The 23794-nt window shown below is 35.9% G+C and overlaps 1 long non-coding RNA gene across 3 annotated transcripts; it reads left to right on the plus strand.

Moving 5' to 3' along the window:
* The first annotated feature begins 286 nt into the window (after window positions 1-286).
* On the plus strand, window positions 287-4280 carry LOC141633099 (uncharacterized). Of its 3 annotated transcripts, XR_012537907.1 has the most exons (4): window positions 287-508; window positions 724-812; window positions 940-1222; window positions 3714-4280. It is a non-coding gene; the product is annotated as an uncharacterized LOC141633099 (long non-coding RNA). The 3 variants fall into 3 exon arrangements; XR_012537905.1 differs by having other exon boundaries at window positions 287-812; XR_012537906.1 differs by having other exon boundaries at window positions 287-812; window positions 987-1222.
* The last annotated feature ends 19514 nt before the right edge of the window (window positions 4281-23794 follow it).

Consider the following 23794-nt stretch of genomic DNA (forward strand, 5'->3'; position numbering starts at 1 on the left):
AAATTTAATCAAATAAATATATAAAATGATTTTTTTACAATTATTTTTATCATTTTTTAATATTTGTAATTTGATACCATGGGTATCAATCTCATACTCACCTCCCACCCTGGGTATGAGAAACCCATACCTCATGGGTTTGAGGTATGGGTATAAAACCTTCAATTTTGTCAAACAAACACATGGAATGGGTTTGGTTCATTCCAAACCCATACCTCATACCTATATTGGGTGAACCAAACACCTCCTGAGTAGTTAGCCTTATCTTCAACCAATTGAAGCTTAGGATAGAAAAATCAACTTTTGCTTTTATTCAGCCCATCGATCAAACTTCACCTTTAATTTCTGATTGATTTTCTTCAATTACTTTTCCACTTATTGTTTTACTTCGATTCGTCTATATACTGTTGCTCACTACAGAAAACAAATCAGTACAGTTCTCTAATATGGAATGAGATCAGCATCAATTGCGCTGTGGCCGGCATTCCCGCTACCGATGGGGAACAAGGTGATTGACATCGGAGCACCATCGAATATTTTGGCTGTGACACCTGATATGGGTGGCGATCAACAGAAGTTATGCCGTCATGGCCATCGCTAGATTGGCGAATTAGCAACTGTTTGATAGCGGTAAACCGTCGAACTTGTTGGCTCCTGAAATAGAATGAAATCAGCGGAGGTGTGCCGCAATAGCCGACATTTGAGCCACCGATTGGGGACAAGATGATCGATGATCTTCGAACCGAGTTTGCATGCTGGAATGACAGATACCAATTTTAGCGATCAAGTTTTCCTTCGTAATATGACTTCAGGTTAGTTTTTCATCTCATTCTCTAATTAATTCTCTTAAATTCCTCCATCGTTGCTCAACGAAACTCCAATCAATCGTCACTTTGTGAACCCGATAATTAATTTTTTTCATTTATTATCGCTCACTAGAAAATGAAATCAAACTAGTACGACTCTCTAATATGGAATGAATCCAGCATCGACTGCGCCGTCGTGGCTGTCATTCGAGCGCTTGATTAGCAACAAGATGGTCGGTATTGGAGAACCCTTGAATTGGCTTCTGATATGGGATGTTATCAGCGACGGTTATTGTGCCGTCGATAAGCAATCGTTTGAGCTTCGGATTGGTGACCGGATGACTGATGATGGAGCATTGTCGAACCCTTGGCTGTGACATTTGAACAGATTTCTTGGCACCAGCTCCAATCAAGCTGTGAGTATTTCCGTCTCTTTATTGACTGATTCATATTTATGCCTCTTTTCTTTGTTTTATTTCTTTATTGGTCAAGTCGTATGCTTGATTATACGATTGAATTAATAGTTTTACTGGTCTTGTGAATGAAGTTGTGTGCTTGATACATAGCTTCTGGCCAAATTATGGGTGCTTCCCCTTTCTTAGTCGATTGATGTTGAATCCATGCTCTCTTCTTTGTTTTTTTATATTTTTGGTTTTATGGTTTTACCGATTTCTCGAATCAAGTAGTGTGCTTGATAATACGACTGATCTGATTCCACAATTATGACATTAATGCAAATAATTTATGATGTAAGATGCAAGTAGTATGCTAATAATGCAATTAGAATGCTTATGATGCTAATGATGCAAGATGCTAATGTACTTAAGACAATGGAGACAAACACTAGCTAATTGACAATGCATTCTTTTCCTAAAATAGACCACGGACACATGACACATCTCATTTCTAGTCCTGTTAATTTTTTTTAAAAACGTGCTATTGAGCATGATCTGGGCAAGGGACATAGTACTCTACTCCTAGTTGCTTAGGTGTTATGCCTATTGAATTGTCATTGCTTTGTAAGTCCTTACAATATTATTGGTCAGGCTGCCGTCTAAATGTAGTCAAACATGTGCGCTGAGTGTTTCCTTATGCTCCTGGTCTTAACTGAACTGAACTTAACTGAAACTCTTCATTATATGTTTTGTGGTAGCCCCCTGTTCAGGTCTTTCTTCTGTTTATTTTTTTTTTTCCGACCTGGTGTGGGTCGTGATTGTCCCCATGTTACATCAGTGTCTTTCACACACGTGCTACTGTTTTTTTTTTCTCTTTTTTTTTTCCGACCTAGTGTGGGTCGTGATTGTGCCAATTTTTTTTTCTTATTTTTTTTTTGGCTTGTATTTTGAGATTTGTAAAATGAGTTTTGCCCTCTTTACAATAACAAGCTCGGCTAATTACCCAAAACTAATACTATAGAAATAAAATACTTTTGTGACCGTATAAGTGTAGTGTACATCCACCGAATTCTTAGATGCTAAACGAGGGTGATAAATGGAATGGAGTAGAAGGGTCTATGGTGTTAGAAGACACTGGAGATCTGTGTGCCTCTCTCACTCACCTAAATGAATGAAAGGATCGTCCCAAGAGGTAAGGAGACAAAGTAACTATGGATTGAGTCGTCTGAGAGATGAAAAAGTGACTACTCTGCAATTTGATTGCAAATTTGACTGGAATTGTTTTTTTTTTCTGGAACTTTTTTTGTCTTTTTTTTCTCTCTTTTTGACTGGAACTTTTTTTTGTCTTTTGAATTTTTTCTCTTTTTGACTGGAACTTTTTTGTCTTTTGAATTTTTGAGATTTTTGATACGGAAAAAAGAAATTGCAACTTTGGCTGGATTTCTTTTTGTTTTGTGAATTTTTGAGACTTTTGACATTGGAGTTGATTGTGAATTTGACTGGAATTTTTGTTTACTTGTAAATTTTTTGAGTCTTTTGAGACGGTAGTTGTATCTATTTGAGATCATAATTTTTCTCTTTGAATATTCAAGAGTCTTAAAACTGGATTTGAACTCGTATCGGTATTTAGACTCATGTCGTAAGTTCATTATAAGGGACTTGTGCTCACCTATCTTGTTTTAATGGCATGGAGTGTGCGCTCCCGTATTTCATTTGGTAAGTTTGGGCACAAGTGTATGAGTTTGTGCTCAACTGAGATATGAGAAATTGACAAATTTGGTAAATAGAGAGTTGTGCTCATTTAAACTAGTAGTCGCATGAAGTATGGAAAATTAACGAATCAAGTAGAAAGATGGAATCTCCAAACCTATAGGTCACCTAGTTAGAGACACGGCGATCAAGGAATTATCACACCACAGAGATGGAAAAGATGGTCTAGTGCACGCCCTCGTTTAGGCCGACTCTAAGAGGTCGACTGATCTACACTAAAAAGATACGACCTAAAGTATTTCAAGTCTATTCTACTAGTTAAGGGTAAAAAGTAGAACAAGTGACTAACAAAAAAGACATATGCTCTTCTTTTATTTATGCAACTCAAAGAGGACTAGGATGGTCCTATTTTAATTAGATACTTATGTAAACTAGTTTTTTTTTTTTTAGGTAATATCAGGAACACTTGAGATTATATGACTATAAGAGTGAATTTTCTTTCTCTATTGACATGTTTATTCTTACTCTTATTTTTTTTATATATATGCAACTGAGAAAGGACTTGAATGGTCCTAATTTAATCAAATTTCGATGGAAACTACATGTGAGTTGGTATTGTCTAGTCTTCTTGTACCCTTCTTTTGTTCCCACGCTATACTGGCTATTAAATTAGGGTCTCGTTTACTCCTCCCTATCCCAGATCATGACATCTTAGCTTTTAGAAAACGATTTTATAGTGAACAGAACTAGAATGGAGTAAAATGGTGAATGCTCATGTTCTATTTTTTTTTTACTTGACCAGGTACTACCTATTGATGCACTGAACTGGGTGTATGCAAAGGACGACACTATATGCAAATGTTGACTGGAAAGAGATTACTACCTTGATACAGGATATAAGGTAATGCATGCTCTATATGAAACTGAGAATGGAGGATTTCTATGTTGAATGCATACGACGAACTACCTTTAAGGCTATAACCCATGTCCTACTGATGATTGAATGAACTAATTGATGCATACAAGACTTAATGCAGGTATTGATTTTTTTCGACATGTTACATGTGCAGGACTGGATGGACTAATACGCTGGGCTGCAGCACTTATTCAGTTAATGGGTAGGATGAATGTGCCTATGTACTGTCCTAGATGTCTAAATGTATGCAAGCATGCTTACTGATGGACGCAAGGGTTAAAGAAGGTAAGCTTTTGTCTATGTAGGAAGGACTCAGTGTGCTACTATATGTGTTATGCAGTGTCGACAGTGGGACATAGTGTAATTACACATGATGCTTTTTATATTTACCAGATGAAACGTAATGTGTGTAAGGACTCACTGCAAGGTTTTAATGTATATGTACATTTACGACGGACTAAGGCTACTGTTATTTGAGATGCACCTTTATGGCTATATGTACATATTGAACTTTTTCTTCTTTTTTTTGCTAATTATTAATACAGGTAAGATTATAACAAACAGGACATGCATAACATTACCTAACAAAGATTCTACGGGATCTATGGTTAGGTTTGTGGGTAGGAAATTGGGTACTCACAACATTAAAATACCCGAGGGTATCTCTCGCTTTTGTGCTCCCCCAAGTCATATGCACTGCATTTAGCCAAAACGCGACGTCATGAGGTGGAAAATATGTGTAAGGTCTAGTCGGTCGAATGGACCTTCTAAGTATACAACATACTTTACCGAGGGTGAATAGGGTACCTTAAATGACGTAATATTGACTGGCGGGGAGCCTACGCCTTTTTTTTTCTTTATTCAATTGAACAATTGCAAATAATAGATAAAGATGAAATAAAACAGGGATATTGTTCAATATATAACACGCACAAAAGAAGCATCACAATATTGAATTGCCTAACATGAAGTACACACATTGGTATGTATATGGAATATGTCAAGTGTAATACATGCAAGAATTATTAGTGGCATTAATATAGTTACTTTAGGCATAACGACGCAAGAATAAAAACTATCATACCTGTGTACGGACTAAGTTAGTAATCCAAGATAGGACAATTCCGTCAAATATACAATATAACAAATAAATTTCAAGTCTCACCCTCTTATTCTGTCCCCAATGGAGTCGCCACTGTGAGATTCCTGAAAAAATCTCCTTTTTTGAAAATATGTTAATAAATATGGGGACTGATCCCTGGTAACATACAAAAATAAGTTAACGGAAAAGGCCCCTTTTGAGCCCTGATATGGGGACTGATCCGTCACTCCGGTCTGAACCAAAGATTGCGGATTCGGGGGTAAAGGTACGATCAGGGAAGGTGTTAGGCACCCGGATCGCCCATCAAACTGACGTCCTCTACTATTTATTTGTAATATTATATATTTGACGAAACTAACAATAAAAAAGTTTAATTATACAATTTTATACATAAGACGATATAAATTTGAGACAAGGACAAATTAACTAGGTTAGTAAATACAATAAAATAGAGAAAATAAATAAAATAAATAAAAGACAAAATAAAAGAATTAAAGATAAAAAGTAGAGAAAAAATTATTTGATGTCGGTACCCTCAGGCCTATCTGGATGTTTGACTATTAATGAATTTCGACTTTATTGTTAATTAACGGCTCTTATGCGCTTATATGAACTGAGACGATTTATGTATGTAGTTTGATTTGAAATTGGGATAGAATATTTGAGATGGTTGATTTGTAGAGTATGTCTGGTATTGGCTTGAATCGCTCGGTGTATTATTTGTGTTGTGTACGTCTTTCGCCAGTTCATAGACTATACATCTGAGGTAGTACCTCTTATTGTTTATTTTCTGAGTATTATTTTAAAGTTTTTGAGTTCTGTTTTAGTATAAAGTTTTTGAGCACATTTACTAAAACATTACACTAAAAAAATATAATATTGCTCAAAAACTATATTTATAAATGGTAATATCTTTCGGAAAAAATGTGTATATCTTTCAAAAACTACAAGCCTCGGCGACTACCCGGGATCGTAATCCTTTTTCTCCGTCTTTCACCCTTCTCTTGTCTGTTTTTTTCTCAATTGCCACGAACATAGAGTATTTATACAACCTTCATGTTGGAATTTGACCCACGCCCAAAGTTGGTATAAGATAAGAATTTATATAGCTTGTAAAAATCAATCTTTTACTCCTTGCAGTGAGAGAGCACTTTATATTTTACACAAATTCCACTTTCAACTAATTTCCAATTGTCGTTTGCATGTCTAAATCATTGGCCAAAGAGGAATTATATTAACGCCATTTCACGTACTAGTTCATGCGGTCTCATTCAATTATACGGATGTAATACGGGCCTTAAGTCATACGAATATGAAGAGCTCAACATGAATTATGGGCCACTTAATAATAAGGTGGGCTGCCTTAATTTATTGGACCGATTTATTATATTGTTATTACATAAATCTGACTTAACGATTATATTTATGGCCACTACAATACAACCTGGATCCGTTTTTGGCGGACAATACACCATTTGAAGACTATTACATCTAGCTTATAAAAATATAATTATCAAGGTGAAATGAAAGGAAATGGAAGGGTTAAGGTGGTTTGTGTCATTTTGAGTAATTCATTGGGGAAATAAGTGCAAAGAGCCTTTAATTAGAACATTGACAATTTTCATTTAGTCATGTAATTTGAGCCTCATCATCGGGTACCCGCAAGGCCAGTAGACAACTTTGAGGTGTCTACAACTTTCAAAAATAAAAAAATCGTACGATTTAATGAGTATAAATATAAATAATAAGGACCGCTTACAATGATGTATATCTAGCTAGCAAGAGATGTGTATCTAGCAAGGTACAAAAGTGTATCTAGCTTGCTAGAGATGTGTATTTAGCAGGGTAAATAAGTGTATCTAGCAAGGTAAAAGAGTGTATCTAGCAAGGTAAAAAAGTGTATCTAGCTTGCTTAAGATGTGTATCTAGCAACGTAAATGAGTGTATCTAGCAAGGTAAAGAAGTGTATCTAGCTTGCTAGAGATGTGTATCTAGCAAGGTAAATAAGTGTATCTAGCAAGGTAAAATAGTGTATCGAGCAAGATAAAAGAGTGTATCTAGCTTGTTTGAGATGTGTATCTAGCAATGTAAATGAATGTATCTAGCAAGGTAAAAAAATGTATGTAGCTTGTTAGAGGAGTGTGTCTAGCAAGGTAGTTGGTCGGAATCTTTAATGAGTTAATGAGATTGCACAACGAACGTTTTGCTCCAATGGCTCAGACATGGGCCCATAAATTACCTGGTTTCAAGTACTACACCATCTATGATTTCTATTCTTTTTTATCCACCCGTCTCGCTAACGGCGCTCAATACGATATGTCTTCTTTATATTCCTATTTTTTAGGTCATTAATTAATACTCCCACTACTTTGCTAATTATGTCTCTCACATGCACAATCAATTTTATTTTATTTTATTTTACTAACGTATTATAGTAAAATACTTTGCCTATGATTAAAGAAGATGGAGTGATTATATCATTCTCAAGTGAAGTACCAAACAATTTAAAAATTGCGTCAAATGTTAAGTTAGTGACGTGATTGTCGATTTTTTTTTTCAAATAACGATACATTAAAGAATTGATGTTTTCTGATAAACAAATCACATTTGTATTGTATATGACACATTAGAAAGTTTAGAGTTAATTAGTGAAAGATCTAAAATATGCACTTGTAATAATTAAGATACGAGTATTAGATTTCTAATAATATTGCGTTCCCTAAATTGTTTGATGGAATCGACATATGTTACTCACACTCATCTAACATTTGACTAATTCACATAGTTTCTTCTCGTACCCCCTCACAAGTCTTGCAACTGAACATAAACATTCTACATAGTACATTTTTATCAAGCTAAATGATTCTCCTGAAATTGACCATTACGACATTACACAGTAGGGGCAGTTGCCATGATATTATAATATCGGAATAGTAGAGGTGTGGCGACTACTCAGATACACAAATTAGTAAAGTCAGGTACACAAATTAGTACACCCAGATACACGAGTTAATTTGTGTATCTATAGAACTATACTCGTGTACTTGGGGTAGTATTACGTGTATCCGGAAACCACTAGCCACCCTTTGAGCCTCCACTACTCACCACTCAACTGGATGGCATCCACTATCATCCCCACGAGCACTGCCACACTCTCGGTCCCTCACCCGACCACCACCACCCTGACTCATTCTTCGCGGGGACTTGATGCATCTGAAATACAACGATTGCTGCCACCAGACCCACCACCATTATCACCACCGTCGCCACAATAACCACATCAATTGCGCTTCCACTACCACTACTCACCCCACCCCCATACATCACCAACATTTTTGTCGGCGGCCGACCAGACCATCGCCCGTAATTTTTCTGTCAATGAACCCAGATCCGCAACACCAGACACACTTCCAGCCTAGCACCACCCCAACTTCATCCCCACGACTACCACATAACCACCACCCAACATCATCCTCTCTCCACCACATCCCCCAACTTCGTCGAATATCAACCGCACCGTCTTAAATTACATTCTACTCAGCCTCGCACCACCAGTAGCTCGATCACGCGCCTAAACCACTATACATCTCATTTTTTTTAACAAAGTTGTGGTCTAAATCATAGATTTATGAAAAATACAAAAGAATTTTATAAAACTAACCAAACTAATGAATTAGTGTAAGGGTAGCATGTGGTATTTGTGTTGTGTTTATGGTGAACCCGATCATTCTAAGAGGGGTCCTGTTTGGGAAAATTTTACTCATCAACTTAATTCTCTTGACAAACCCTTCTTGCGTATAGGCGATTTCAACCAAGTCGAGTTCTCTTCTGATAAGTTAGGTGGCAGTGATAAATTGATTAGAGGAGCAAAATTATTCTCATACTGGAAGAATTTACATTGTCTGATGGATATTCCCTTTAAGGGACCTAGATTCACTTGGTGCAATAATAGGGATAGTCCATATCGAATATACGAAAGAATTGATAAGGGGTTTGCTTCCAATGATTGGCTTTATCTTTTCCCAAATACTTTTATCAAACACTTACCTATTCAAATATCGGATCACGCGCCTATACTCCTTGATACAAATATGGTTCTGAATACTAAGAAAGTGTATAGGTTAGAGACTTGGTGTTTTGAACATGCCGAATGCAGTGGTCTGGTTAAAGAAAGCTGGGAAAGAAAAGCAACGGGTGATGCTTCTCATGTTCTTTTGGCAAAACTTCATCGTATAAATAATGCTTTCAGAGTTTGGGCCTGTAACAAAAGGAACGAATGGGGACTAAAGTGGAGTGAATTTGATCAGGATCTTGAGTCCTATCTTTTGGATATTGATAAAGGTGGTGATTCTGTTAATTACGAATCATGCCACAAAAAGCTTTTGGAATTCTCCCTTGCTGCTGGCACTTATTGGCGTCAACGTACCAAATTGAAATGGAATTGTGAGGGTGACACGTGCACGAAGTACTTTTTCAATTGGGTTAAAGGACGATCTGGTGCTAATCTTATCTTAGGTATTAAGAAGCAGTCTAATGAATGGACTTTTGATATGAAAGAGATTGGTGGTTTGTTTCATAAACATTTTTCCACTATCTTTAATTCTGATTCTGAGCCTGAGTGTTTCGAAGATTACTTATATAAGTTTGGTTACTTATTTGATAATCTAAAGAGCAAGGTGGGTATGGAGGAGAGAGCCAAATTGGGCCGTGTATATTCGAAAAATGATGTCCGTGAAGCTGTGTTCCCATTGGGACCTCTAAAATCTCCGGGTCCTGACGGTATCCCGGTAGCCTTTTACAAAAAGTACTGGGCCATTGTTAAGAACGATGTTATTAAAGGAGCTCTCAAAATCCTTAATTCTGGTACTGTGCTGAAGGATTTCAATAAAACCTTTATTGTTCTTATTCCGAAAAATGATTGCCCGGAGAGAGTTGGGGATTTTCGGCCGATTAGCCTCTGCAATGTTATTATGAAAGTTGTCACAAAGTGTATTGCTAATAGATTAGAAGGGGTTATGGATGATCTTGTTAGTCCTTTTCAAAGCGCTTTTGTCCCTAATAGAAGTATTGCAGATAATATTGTCATTGCCCAAGAAGTTCTTCACGCCATAAATCATAGGAATGATGGTAAGATGGGTATGATGGCTTTAAAGGCTGATATGAGTAAAGCCTATGATAGATTAAACTGGAATTTCATAAGAGGGGTGCTCTCTTACTTAAATTTGTCGGGCTCTATGGTTCAGCTTATTATGAGTACTATTGAATCCGTTTCTTACGAAATTCTGATAAATGGTGCTCCTATGGAAAGAGTTGAACCCGGCTGTGGGATTAGGCAAGGCGATCCTTTATCCCCTTATATTTTCGCGCTTTGCACGGAAGTCCTATCTCAAATGATTCTCTATGCCCAGGATAGCAATCTCATTAAGGGTATCAAAATTTGCAAGAACGGGTCGGAAATCTCCCATTTATTATTTGTGGACGATTCACTCTTCTTTATCCGTGGTGACTATGGCAATTTGGATTTCTTATGAACATTATCGATGAATACTGTGCTGCCTCTGGGCAATGCCTTAATAAAGATAAGTCCTCTATTCTTTTTAGTCCAAATTGCTCACTTATGACGGTCAAGAAGTGCTTAACTGAATTTAATTTTTCTCCTAAGCATGACCTTGGCAACTATCTTGGCTTTCCTACGAGTATTGGGTCTTCTAAAAGGGACTTATTTAAATTTCTTGTTGACAAGATTAAGCGAAGGCTATCCTCCTGGAATAACATTGTTCTCTCTTCGGCTGGTAAATTGACTCTTATTCGTTCTGTTCTATCTTCACTATCTCTTTTCTCTCTATCGGTATTTCGTATACCGGTAAGTGTAACATCAAAACTTCAGTCTTTGATGGTGCATTTTTGGTAGAGTGGAACTAGAAATAATAAGTCTATTCACTGGTGTAGTAAAGACTTCCTTAGTAGACCTGTGGATGAGGGGGGCCTTGGACTTCGAAATATTGGTTGCTTTAACCAAGCTCTTCTAGCCAAATCTGCTTGGAGAATCTTACGTGTTCCAGGAAGCCTTATTAGTAAAGTTATTGGTCCCAAGCTTGGTGTTCAAGATGATATTTTATTCCAGACCCGTTGGAAGGCTCCACAAGCGTCATCTTGGGCTCTCAAAAGCCTAGTTTGGGGATCCGATCTTATCTTCAATAATATTGCTTGGACTATTGGATCTTCTTCTCGTCTTAATGCTTGGATGAGCAAATGGATAGAGGGTTATAGTCTTCATGATCTTTGTGGGGATTTTATTGATGCTCCTATTGATTCCGCGTTAATGGTTGGTGACCTTTATGATAGTCATAGGAGATGGGATCTCTCTTCTCTTGGTTTTGATCCGGGTGAGGGAGTTACAAAGAAAATCCTCGCAACTTATATCTCGTGTCAACCCTCGAATGACTCCTTCTATTGGAAATTCTCTAAACATGGTGCATTCACTGTCAAGTCGGGATACTATGTTGCTGCTATGGCCTTAACTAATGGACCTACCTCGACTGCTGATCTTTCGAGAATGTCTGCAACTATTGTGGCTTTTTGCAGATCTAAGCTCTGGAAGTTGCCTATCTCTAACAAACTAAAGATTTTTTTATGGAAATTTATGGCTAATGCTCTTCCAGTGGGCTCTGAATTCCTCAAACGAAAAATGAATTGCCGCTCCTTTTGTACTCTTTGTGATAGATCATCTCTTTGTGTGGAATCTATTTCTCACCTGTTCAGAGATTGTAGCTTTGCAAAGGCTTTATGGTTTGGCTGTCTTTTAGGACTTAGAATTACGGGAGGGGTGGACATTGATGTTAGGGTTTGGGTCATAAACTGGGTTACTTATTTCCTAATTGGCCCAAATCCTAACTCCCTCCTTTTTCCCCTAATCGCTACCCTTTGGAGAATTTGGTGTTGCAGGAATGATATGGTCTTCAAGAATCGCCGCCCTTGGCTTATGAGTGTCTTACATTCTATTCTTGGTGACATTCAGTGTATGAAGGAGGTTGTGTGCAATAAGGATGCTAGCCTTCTTCGAGCGCCTTTGCTGGACTCCTACCCTGGTTTTGGGTTAGCTAAGAGGATTAGAAACTCCTTCCCCTTTTGGATCGTTGGGGGACCTGGGTGCGGAAATGTTTGTACTGTCAAGTGTGATGCTGCTTGGAGGACTGATAGAAGCGCTGGCATGGGGTGGTGCTTATTGGATGGTAATGGGACCTTAAGGAATACTGTTAACGGTCGCTCGTTTGCCTCTTCTGCCCTGCATGCAGAAGGACATGCAGCTTTCATGGCGCTAAAATGGGCCGTGGACGATGGATACCTTCATGTTAGACTTGTTACGGATTGTCTTAACTTGGTTTTGCAGGCTGCGGGAGCGGAGAAGCCGATTGCATCTATCAACTGCATTATCCAAGATATTAAGTCTATTGCGTCTCATTTTCATTGCTGTTCTCTTACTTTCTGTCCTAGGGGAGTGAATATGATAGCTCATAATCTTGCTCAGGGAGCTCTTGTGTAAGCTATGCTATTTGTTGCTGTCAAAAAAAAAAAAAAAAAAAGTAAATTAGAACTATCATATTGATTATGTTTTATAATTTGGCATCACTTTTTAAAATATTTCTCTTGTCCCATCTGCAAAATTCAATTCAACTCCCCCATTTGATCCTTTTTTTTCAAATTGATAAGGTATAATACCCTCCGTATTTCTTTTTTATTACTATTCAATTATCAGCTACGTGTTAATAAATTTTTTGTTTATGCATGAACTGATGGTGTGTATCTCTAATTGATATAAATGAATTTATAATTTTGGTTTGTCGAACTTGTAATCGTCACTTCATCATGGTATAATATTTGTTTTAATTTAAGTTACCCTACGATTAAATTATTATATGAAGAATGAAAAAATTACATTTTGAGTTGTTCCTTTCAACTAGCACATCTTGTTACAAGTCTGAGTTATTCCGTTCAATTAGTAAACCTAGCACCTTGGTATCTTTAAACTTCTTGCACCTCAAGAAAATATCTTTCACCCATAAACACCTTGTTTTACAAAACTTCGCGAGTCTGTCATCACAAATACGGAAAAAAAGTTAGTGATCATATGGAACATGTATTTTAATGGCTTAATGGGACTTTATTTTTAAATTTTGAAACAGACGAATACCATGGATGTAATGGAAGAGTCTCAACCACGTCGCCGTTTAGATTTTCAGCAAGATGAACTCATTGCTGAAGGAGATTCTTCAAAGCAAGATGAACTCATTGTTGAAGGAGATTCTTCAAAGATTAAACCTGCAATAGGGATGGAATTTGATACAGAAGAACAAGCATATCACTTTTACAACACTTATGCTTTGGAAACTAGTTTCTCGGTGCGTAAAAGCACGTTCCATAAGGCTAATGATAAAGTCTTAGATAGACTATTTGTATGCTCACGTGAAGGTACAAGAGGTCATGATAAACGAGATGATTCTTACAAAACACATCAGCCAGAGTCAAGATATTTATGTCCAGCAAATCTACAAATTAATTGTCGACAAACTGGTAGATACAAAATTGTGAAATTCAATGAAGAACATAACCACAACTTAACAACTCCAAGCAAGACACATCTCTTTAGGTCTCACCGAAACATGGCATTAGCGCAAGCGGCAGAAATTGATATGATCGAAGGTAGTGGGATTCTTCCCAAAGCTGGTTTTGATTTTATGGCAACTCAAGGAGGAGGTCGAGAGAGTGTGGGATTTACTCACATAGATTACAAGAACCACTTAAGAACTAAGCATACTGTAACAATGATGTCGGGTGATACAAGCGGTGTCTTAGAGTACCTTCAGAAAAAGCAATTAGAGGACCCAAGCTTCTTTTATGCCATACAAGTGGATGAGGATGATTTGATAACAAATATATTTTGGGCTGATGCAAAAATGATGGCGGATTATGAGGATTTCGGTGATGTTGTCTGTCTTGACACAACATATAGGAAGCATAAAGATGGACGACCAATTGCTTTATTTGTTGGTGTAAATCACCACAAACAAACAATAATATTTGGAGCTACTTTGCTATATGATGAGACTGCATTTACTTTTATTTGGTTGTTTGACACATTTTTTAAGGCTATGGATGGGAAGTTGCTAAAAACCATACTAACTGATCAAGACGCTGCAATGGAAAAAGTGCTAACATCTCAATGGCCAGAGACATATCATCGCCTTTGTGTGTGGCATATCTTTCAGAATGCAGCCATCCATTTGAGTCATGTATTTGCGAAGTTCAAAGATTTCTCAAGGGACTTTAGTTCTTGCGTCTATGATTATGAGCAAGAGGATGACTTCATACATGCTTGGAATGACATGCTTAGAAACTATGATCTCCAAAGTAACGATTGGTTGAAGAGAATGTTTAAGAAAAAAGAAAAATGGGCGCTGGTTTACGGTAGAGATACTTTTTGTGATGACATGAGTACTACACAACGAAGTGAGAGCATGAACAAAGTCATCAAACACTATGTAAGTTATAAGCATGATTTACGACGATTCTTTTTTCATTTTGAACGGTTGCTAAGTAATCGTCGTTATGATAAGAGATCCGCTGATTTTAAAGCTGATCAAACCAATGTGGTGTTACCCTTCCCTGTTGAAATTTTAAAGCATGCGGCTACTGTTTATACACCTGCCGTCTTCAAACTCTTTCAGACAGAATTATCTAAGTCATACGATTGTACCATTGCTGAGAATAGTGAGCTAGGGGTTCTTTTAACATATACAATTTGCCCATATAAGAAACATTATAGATATAATGTCACGTATGACACACAAGAAGATACAATATTGTGTTCTTGTAGGAAATTTGAGTTTGCCGGGATGTTTTATAGCCATGTTTTAAAGTTTCTGAGCATTAGAGGTATTACTAGGATTCCTAACATATATATACTGAAAAGATGGAAAAAAGGCACTAGAAATGAAAGTGTTATGACCACTAATAAAAATGCAACCAATGAGGACCCAAAAGTGACAGTGGGAAGACGCTTTAGAGACTTATGTCGCTTAGCTACACGCTTGAGCACAAGAGCTGCAGAAAATGAGGATGAATATAAAGAGGTTAAAGAGACTCTCATTAAGATATTTGAAAGGGTTGGGTTGAATAAAAATATTACGAATACTGAATCCACAATGGTGCAAGATCATAATGTGATTATAGATTCTACTGGTGCAAAGAAAGTTGTCAGAGGTATCAAACCAAAACCCAAATCTGGAAATTCGAGCAAAAGGCCGAAAGGAGCTCTTGAAACATCAAGAAAAAAAACAGGAAAACGTAAACATAAAGTATCACAGCAAGTGGAGCAAATTACTACGTCATCACAAGTTAATGAGGTATAACCATTAACTACAAGTTTTACTTTTATTTATGGTTGATCCTTATATTAGCAGTTTTTTAAATACAAGCATCGGACATACAGATCAGTCAGACAAATGTAGAGCCGGAATTACAATTTGTCTCCACAAATGTCTTATGTGATCAACCACATGTAAGTTTCTACTTCTTCTCATTTCGTGTATTTTCATCACTTTCAATTTAAATTGATGTTATATGTTTGTATAGCTGAAGACAAGCAATCATAGAGTACATAGTTATAAGGCCTTGTTGGAAATGGACTATCCTACTGTCGAAAGCTTAATGTATGACCTTTTAGAGCCAATGAATCAAGCTGACAAGGTATGTTAGAATATGACTCGTCCGAGTCGTTTTCTGTTTTGGGTATATGAGAGTGAGATTAAAAGATAGAGCAAAAATAAACTAAGCAAAGACAAAGAACTCTTAACAGACGGACAATACATGCGTTTCGCATTGTTCAATGACTTGCTTAGCGTTCGTTGTTGGATGCAAACATGGAATTGGAAAGTCAACCTTTGCCTTCTACTTTCCTAAAGTTAGTGGGTTTTTTTTACTTTCCAAATTGTTTAATTCTTTGCCGTCATTAGTCATTGTATTTGGCTAAGGTATTTAGTTTGTTTAGTATTTCTCTTAGTTTCCTAATTAGCTTAGGTATATAGTTTTGGGTGGAATAATACTATATAAAGACCCGACTATATTCTAGGTTAATTAAGAGAGAAAGGTAGAAAACTTGGTGAGGCAAGTTTGAGGGCTCGTCTTTTGTAATCTGTAATTCTCTCCATACATAGTGAAATATTTCCCTGGCCCTTGTGGACGTAGCTATCATATTGATAGTGAACCACGTAAATTCTTGTGTTCTTTATTTTGCTATTGTTATTGCATCGTCTCAACACGCTTCCGCGCATAACAATTGGTATCAGAGCTAGGTTATTTGATCTGGGAGAGATGATGGCACAACAGTTAGCTACAAAAATCGACAGATTTACGGGAAGGAATAATTTTGGACTATGGCAGATAAAGATGAGAGCTTTGCTTAAGCAGCAGTGTATCTGGAGACCGTTGACGCCGGGTTTCTCCACAAAGGTGACAAAGACTACCGCAGGGGCGGTGGCAGGTGCTGAGTCGTCAGTCACGGTGACTGAGGATCCTGAGTTGGTAACAATGGAGGAAAGGGCTCATGCTACAATCTTGTTATGTCCGGCGACGATGTTATTACGTTTGCGGGTGAGAAGAGGAAACCGCACTGGCTTGTGGGCAAAATTGGAGAGTCTTTATATGACTAAAACACTCACCAATAAATTGTTATTGAAACAACGTTTGTTTGGCCTCAGAATGCAAGAAGGTATGTCCCTTCGGGATCATCTAGATAAGCTTAACTCTATTTTACTAGATCTACGTAATTTAGATGTTAAGATAGAAGATGAGGATGCTGCGCTTATTTTGTTAGTTTCTTTACCGTTATCATATGAGAACTTTGTAGAGTCACTTGTGGTGGGTAAGGAGACTTTGACCCTAGAGGAGGTGAAGTCGTCGCTTCACACTAGGGAGTTACGCCAGAAGGCAACTAATGTTGTGGTAGATAATCAGGCTTTGGGATTGGTTGCTAAAGCTGAAAAGGAAAGTTGTTCAGACTGGAGGGAAAAAGAAGAAGTCTTATAGGCCTAAGTCAAAGGGACCAAGTTCTAGTGATTATTGCCATAACTGTGGAGAAAAGGGTCATTGGAAGTTAGAATGTCCTAAGCCAAAGAAGGGAAATTTTGCTTCTTTTGCAAAATTTGCAACAATCAAAAAGTGATTACGACTCCGAGGATGATCTAGCATTGGTGGTCCAAGAAAAGAATCATTTAGGTGATAGATGGGTTCTTGATAGTGGATGCACATCTCACATGTGTTCTAAACGGGGATGTTTCGACATATAGTCATCATAGAGCACTTTGTTACCATGGGTGATGGAGCCGTTTGTGAGGTCATTGGAGTAGGCTCTGTGAAGTTTTTAATGCATGATGGAAAGGTTAGATATCTCAAGGGTGTAAGGCATGTTCCACAACTTAAGAGTAATCTTATTTCTCTTGGAATGTTAGACAGGAGGGGTTTTCAATTTCAAGGAAAAGGTGGAGTATTGAGTGTGTGCAAGGGTCCATGGGAGTTGCTTCGTGGTGTGAAGTCAAGTGCAGGTAACTTGTATCTTTTACAAGGTAAGGCATTGACTAGGGGGATGTCACCTTCTAAACATTGTGGTAATGTAGAGGTGAGTCATACTAGGCATGTTGGTCTAGAGGGGTTGAATCTTGCTTCTGGGTTGATAGTTGATGATGTCGAAGGTGAGGTGGAGCTTGCCGAGGCTGTAGTGGTCGATGGATCAGGATCAACAAGAAGAAGTTCAACAACCGAATTGAAGAGTTCATCTTTTGTTGAGGATGATTGTGTCAACGGGAAGGTGGAGTTAGGGGATACTCCTAAAGGCCGGGTTGATAAAACAAATCGTCAAGAAGAACAACAAAGAGTCTTTCAGTTGCGGAGTGGTATGATAAGGTTTGGAAATTTCGAGCCTTGTATACTAAAAGGTAGCTATTTTGTCTCAAGCAACAAGTCTAAGCCAGAAGATGTTGGGTTGAGAGGTGATTTTATGGGGAGTCACCAGTTAGCTAGCGCGTCCCGGTGAGGGCGTGAGATCACCCCGGCGAGGGTGTGAGTGCTCCGGCGCGAGCACAGGTATGGAGCCCCGACGGGGGCGTCCATGCCTCGGCGTAGGCATTTGACTCCGGCGTGGGTCAGGTTCTGGCTATAGTGTAGCTCATCTTGGCTAAGGTGGAGCTAGCACGGTGTCTCATGGTTTGAGACTGCTATCGGCAATCATAGTGTAACTATGATGGAGGGTTCAGTTGACTGGAAGTTGTTCGTAGATCCGACTGTCCGAGTCAAGGTGGAGATTGTTAGAATATGACTCGTCCGAGTCGTTTTCTGTTTTGGGTATATGAGAGTGAGATTAAAAGATAGAGCAAAAATAAACTAAGCAAAGACAAAGAACTCTTAACAGACGGACAATACATGCGTTTCGCATTGTTCAGTGACTTGCTTAGCGTTCGTTGTTGGATGCAAACATGGAATTGGAAAGTCAACCTTTGCCTTCTACTTTCCTAAAGTTAGTGGGTTTTTTTTACTTTCCAAATTGTTTAATTCTTTGCCGTCATTAGTCATTGTATTTGGCTAAGGTATTTAGTTTGTTTAGTATTTCTCTTAGTTTCCTAATTAGCTTAGGTATATAGTTTTGGGTGGAATAATACTATATAAAGACCCGACTATATTCTAGGTTAATTAAGAGAGAAAGGTAGAAAACTTGGTGAGGCAAGTTTGAGGGCTCGTCTTTTGTAATCTGTAATTCTCTCCATACATAGTGAAATATTTCCCTGGCCCTTGTGGACGTAGCTATCATATTGATAGTGAACCACGTAAATTCTTGTGTTCTTTATTTTGCTATTGTTATTGCATCGTCTCAACACGCTTCCGCGCATAACAAGGTATTTGAGATATCTACAATCTTTTAGACTATTTAGAAATTATCTATGTAACTAATACTATTTTTTTTTTTTACCAAATTCTCATTTAAGACGACACTGTCCGTCTTAGAGTTAAGACGTGTCAAGTATTATACCACTTGTATATATAAAACAAATATATTGCTTTTTCCTATAAATTCTTATATACACAAGTGATATGTACTTTCATTCGTCTTAAATGTAAGACGGGTAGTGTCGTCTTAAGGGAGTTTTTTTGGATGACCAACCACATGAAAAGTGAAGATGAACCATCACATGGAAAGTGAAGATGTTACAAACTTGGACATTTCAGCCGACAGAATCATCTCAAACTATTTATTAAGCCTTTGTTTATCAAATGTTCAGATTTATCATGATTTTGTATTTTTTTTCCTGTGGATTTATTAGAAGCAAGAGAGATAATTTCAATATTATCCATGTCTACATCTACACACTTGAATACATACACATTGGTTGTTAAGATTAATGTAGGCGAATTACCTTTAAGATGCATTTTCCGAATTCTTCTTTAGCAAAGTCCTTGATGAGTTGATGCTAAGCAATTGGTATTGATCTATAAGAAAAAAAGAAAAGAAAAAAGAACAGGGGTAAAAATTCAAACATAGAAGAAATAAAATTAAGCATTATAATTTGCCAATCATAAGCATACAATTTAGGATTTTTTGTGAAACACAATCTTTAAAAAAGATTCTTTGCGAAACACTACCTTTAAAAAAAATTGTAAAACACAACCTTTAAAAACAAAAAAGTTGCAAAACACTACTTTTAGGCCGGAGTTTGACCGAATCAATAAAAATCCCGTGATGACTCGCCATTAATTACACTATAACTGCCAGGCCCGTCTATTAGTGGGTGCTCTATGTGCATTTGCACTGGGCCTCAAATTTTTTGGGGCCCAAACTAAATTAGAAACACGGTATACTACTCCAAATCCCACGCCACATTCAACTCTCAATCAATCCTCCTTCCCCAAATTAAATTATTTCCTTTCCCAAATTAATTCCTTCTCCAAATTACATTATAACGTTTCTTTTCTTTTTTTCCTAATCTTTAAATATGATTATCTCAAATCAATTCATCCCAAATCATTCAAAGTTTTCAATTAAAGGTATTAGTATCAAAACTTTGTCACTTTGTCACTTTCAATCGGCTGCCAAAATCTCAGATTTAGAGTTGAGTTTCAAAGAAATCGAAATAGGTAACATTTCGTCTTAACATTATATTCTTAATGAATTCTACTGATTTTAATTATAATTTTAATGAATTCAAATATTCAATGATAATGTATTTGCAGGTAGCAGTCGGAGAATAGTAGATCGGACAGTCGTGAGTACGCCGACTATAGTTTTGGAATACGGCATCAAAGCAGCAATAAGGTTGTTTCGTTTCATTACTTATCTATATTTTTAATTTCATGTTACCTAGAATAAGAAAGTTTGATTCTGGATCTGAAAAACGGAAGAAAAAGAAGCGAATAGAACAGTTAGTTCAGTCTCAAAAAGGTGCACTCGATAAATTTTTCACGAAAGGGTCTACTTCTAACAGTGAAAATATTACTGATAATGAAGGTGTTGTTGCGACTGAAACTGCTGTAATGTGTGATAATCCCGTTTTTATTGATTTTGACATGTCTATAAAGAATAACGATAATAAAATTGACGATGAGGATAATAATAATGATGATAATTTAGATATGAATGAAAATGATAGTGTTAAGAATAATGAGGGTTTTGACGTAGGAGGAGAAAAAATTGATGTCGAAAATGGTAGTCATATGAATAATACTTTTGATATGTTTGACCCAAGAAATTGGGATTCGCTTAATTCTAATATGATTAAAATTTTAGCCAAAAGCGGTCCTAAGAGAGATTTAACTATTGAAAAAGGTCGGAAAGGCCAATCGGGGAGAAGATTTAAATCAACATGTTATACAAGAGTTTTACCAAATGGAGAAAGGTGCGATAGAGATTGGCTTTTCTATTCAAAAGAGCTTGATAAAGTATTTTGTTTTTGTTGTAAAATATTTAGAAAAGCCAATCCTAAAAGTCAATTAGCTAATGATGGTCTTTCAGATTGGTCTCATATTTGTGTTAGACTTAAACAACATGAAATGGGGATTGAACACATCGTTAGTATGACTGCTTGGTATGATTTGCGTGAACGAATTGAAAAGAGTCAAACAATTGATAAAAAGACGAATAGTGCATTAAATAAAGAGAAAGTGTTGGAATATGTGTCCTCCGACAATAATGCGATCACGACTGTTGATCATAATGATCACATGTTTAAGTCTCATTAAAATGAATACAATTGGGAAGTAATATTGTTACTGTCAACTGGTCAACATATATCGGTAATGATTGGCTGACTAGAGTTTGACATTACTGTCGTGTGACGGTGGTGATCAGTTGACCCCCTAGGTCATACCTAAAGGGCAATACTCTTAATTGATTATTTAATTAATCGTATAACGTTGCGAGTTAATTAAATTACTTGAAAATTGACGGACGATTTTGGAAGTATAATTTACGTATCAAATTGAAATGTGATTAAATGAGATACGGTCTGAGTAATCAAATTGTATAATTACTCGGATGAAAAAAAAAAAATTGTTTAATGTAACAATTAAATTTGAATGAATTGTTATAAATACAATCCGTTGTGATTTATAAATGGTAAAATATTTTGGCTCAAGTAATTATGAAATTACTAAGTCGATTTTTGTATGTGACGTATTTTTATTAATACGTTGATTTTTAATATGTTAAAAATTACATAACAAATTTATGTCACATATGACATGTGACATATTGACAATTGACAAAAATAAAATGGATAACTTGTTATCCAAATGTGCCGAAATTAGGGGATGTAATGGGTTAATATTGTGTTGATTAATTTATTAAGTAAACATAATGATTACCTAATTGTCTAGCCATGCATGCCTATGAACTTTGTTAAGAGCAACAACTTCATGCATTGGCTCCCCAAAAACCCCTCCTCTTACCCGGTTTTGAGAAGGCAAAAACCATCATGGTTTTTGTTTTATTTTTACCTAATAATATACATAATGTTGTAAATTATTATTCATTCTAATCAATCATCCAAAATAGAGATTTCTAGTGAGATAAAAAGCTCTCTTCTCCTCCCTCATTTATACCGAAAATATTCAAAGTGTTAATAATATTTTTGGTTCAATTTTCTACCTTGATTAATATTATACTAGTATTTGTAATATTAATTAAATTAAGAGAAGCCTTGGGTATAAAGCTTAGGGAGCGATCTTATACTTAGATCTTGTTCATCCATAAGGGAAAGCTCAAAAACAAGAGAGAAAGGTGATCTCTCTTGTGCCCAATATAACCGAAATCTACAATGTAAGGACATGATTTCTCCTCTATTTATATTATTGTTTGCATGCATAAAATCCGTTTTAATTTTATGACAAATTAATTTAGACATATATGAGTATGTTAGTATGTACATGAATATACATTTCCTTCAATCGGTATCAAGAGCCACGGTTGTTTGCATGCAAATTGGTTAAAAGTTTTTCCGAGTTATAAGAATAACAAATAAAACTTGTAAAATTTGTGTTATTATGATATATCACGAAATTATTACATGCATGTTAATATTTCTGGTCCTAAAATGTTTTAGGATATTTTGGTTAATTTTTCGGATTTTTATTGTTCATAATTTACAATAATGGCATTTAAATATGATTTTATGAGTAAAAATGTCATTTTTGGTCTAAAATTAGCTATACTTCGAATTTTAAGTTGATTTTTGGATATGTTGTCACATATATTATTTTGAGATAACCTGTAAATTTTCATAATTTTTGGACTAGTTATGCTCGAAAAATGAATTTTTCATTATTAAATTCGGATTTAAGTGAAAAATAGGTTAATATGAGTTAAATTTCGAATCTGGTCATAGAAAATTAATATGTTGTCACATGCAATTTTACAAGATGTGTGTAAAATAATTGGCTATAAAGAAGTCTTTTTGCATGATTTATGAATTTTTGAAGAAAAATAGCATAAATAGTGACATTATTAGTGGAAAATTAATAAAACATAATCTATGACTTAGGAAAAACGTCTAATGTTGCATTTTATTATATTTTTCAGATCTAAAATTGAAAAGTTAATGAAAATAATTTTTCCATGTTTTTATGATTATTTTATTAAAAATCGATAAACCGCAACATTGTTTTTCCGGAAAAATTTCGAAATTTTTAACCTAAGATTTTGAACATTATGAGTGTCATGGAATTTTTCCAGAATGTTCATGAGTTTAAATTTCAAATTTTGAATTTATTTGAAATTTTGTGATTTATTTGAAGTTTAATAGCTTATTTTTGTAATTTTGGTCCATTTATGAACAATTTTTATAAAATATGGGTTAATTATGGTCAAATTATTAGTGAAGACTATATTTTGAGTCCTAAGAGGTTAGGGTAATTAACTTATGCATAAATATGAGTTTATGTAATTTTTGTGATTATAAAATGTTGAAATCACGCAAATCCGTAAAAACCGAGTAATATACGATATTGGCTAATTAAAGGCGATTTAGCATTAAAATTGAGCATGTTCATACATATTATAATGCTGCATTTTTTTTTATGATTGTCATAATTTTAATTTATGTAATTTTTGAATTATGTAATTTTACTTAGTATGGCCTTAGATTTAATTGGTATTTCCCGAGATGTATGGGAATATCGATTCGGTTGTAATTTTTATTGTGATCTCGTATCACCGTTTTGTAATTTAATAGATTTATTTTATTTTAGTTACAAATGTATAATAGGAAATTATGTAATTTATTATGTAATTTTATTCATTCCGGAGTTCCAAAAGACGGATTTCTTC

This window comes from Silene latifolia, chromosome Y, assembly GCF_048544455.1.
Source record: "Silene latifolia isolate original U9 population chromosome Y, ASM4854445v1, whole genome shotgun sequence".
Lineage (NCBI taxonomy): Eukaryota > Viridiplantae > Streptophyta > Magnoliopsida > Caryophyllales > Caryophyllaceae > Silene > Silene latifolia.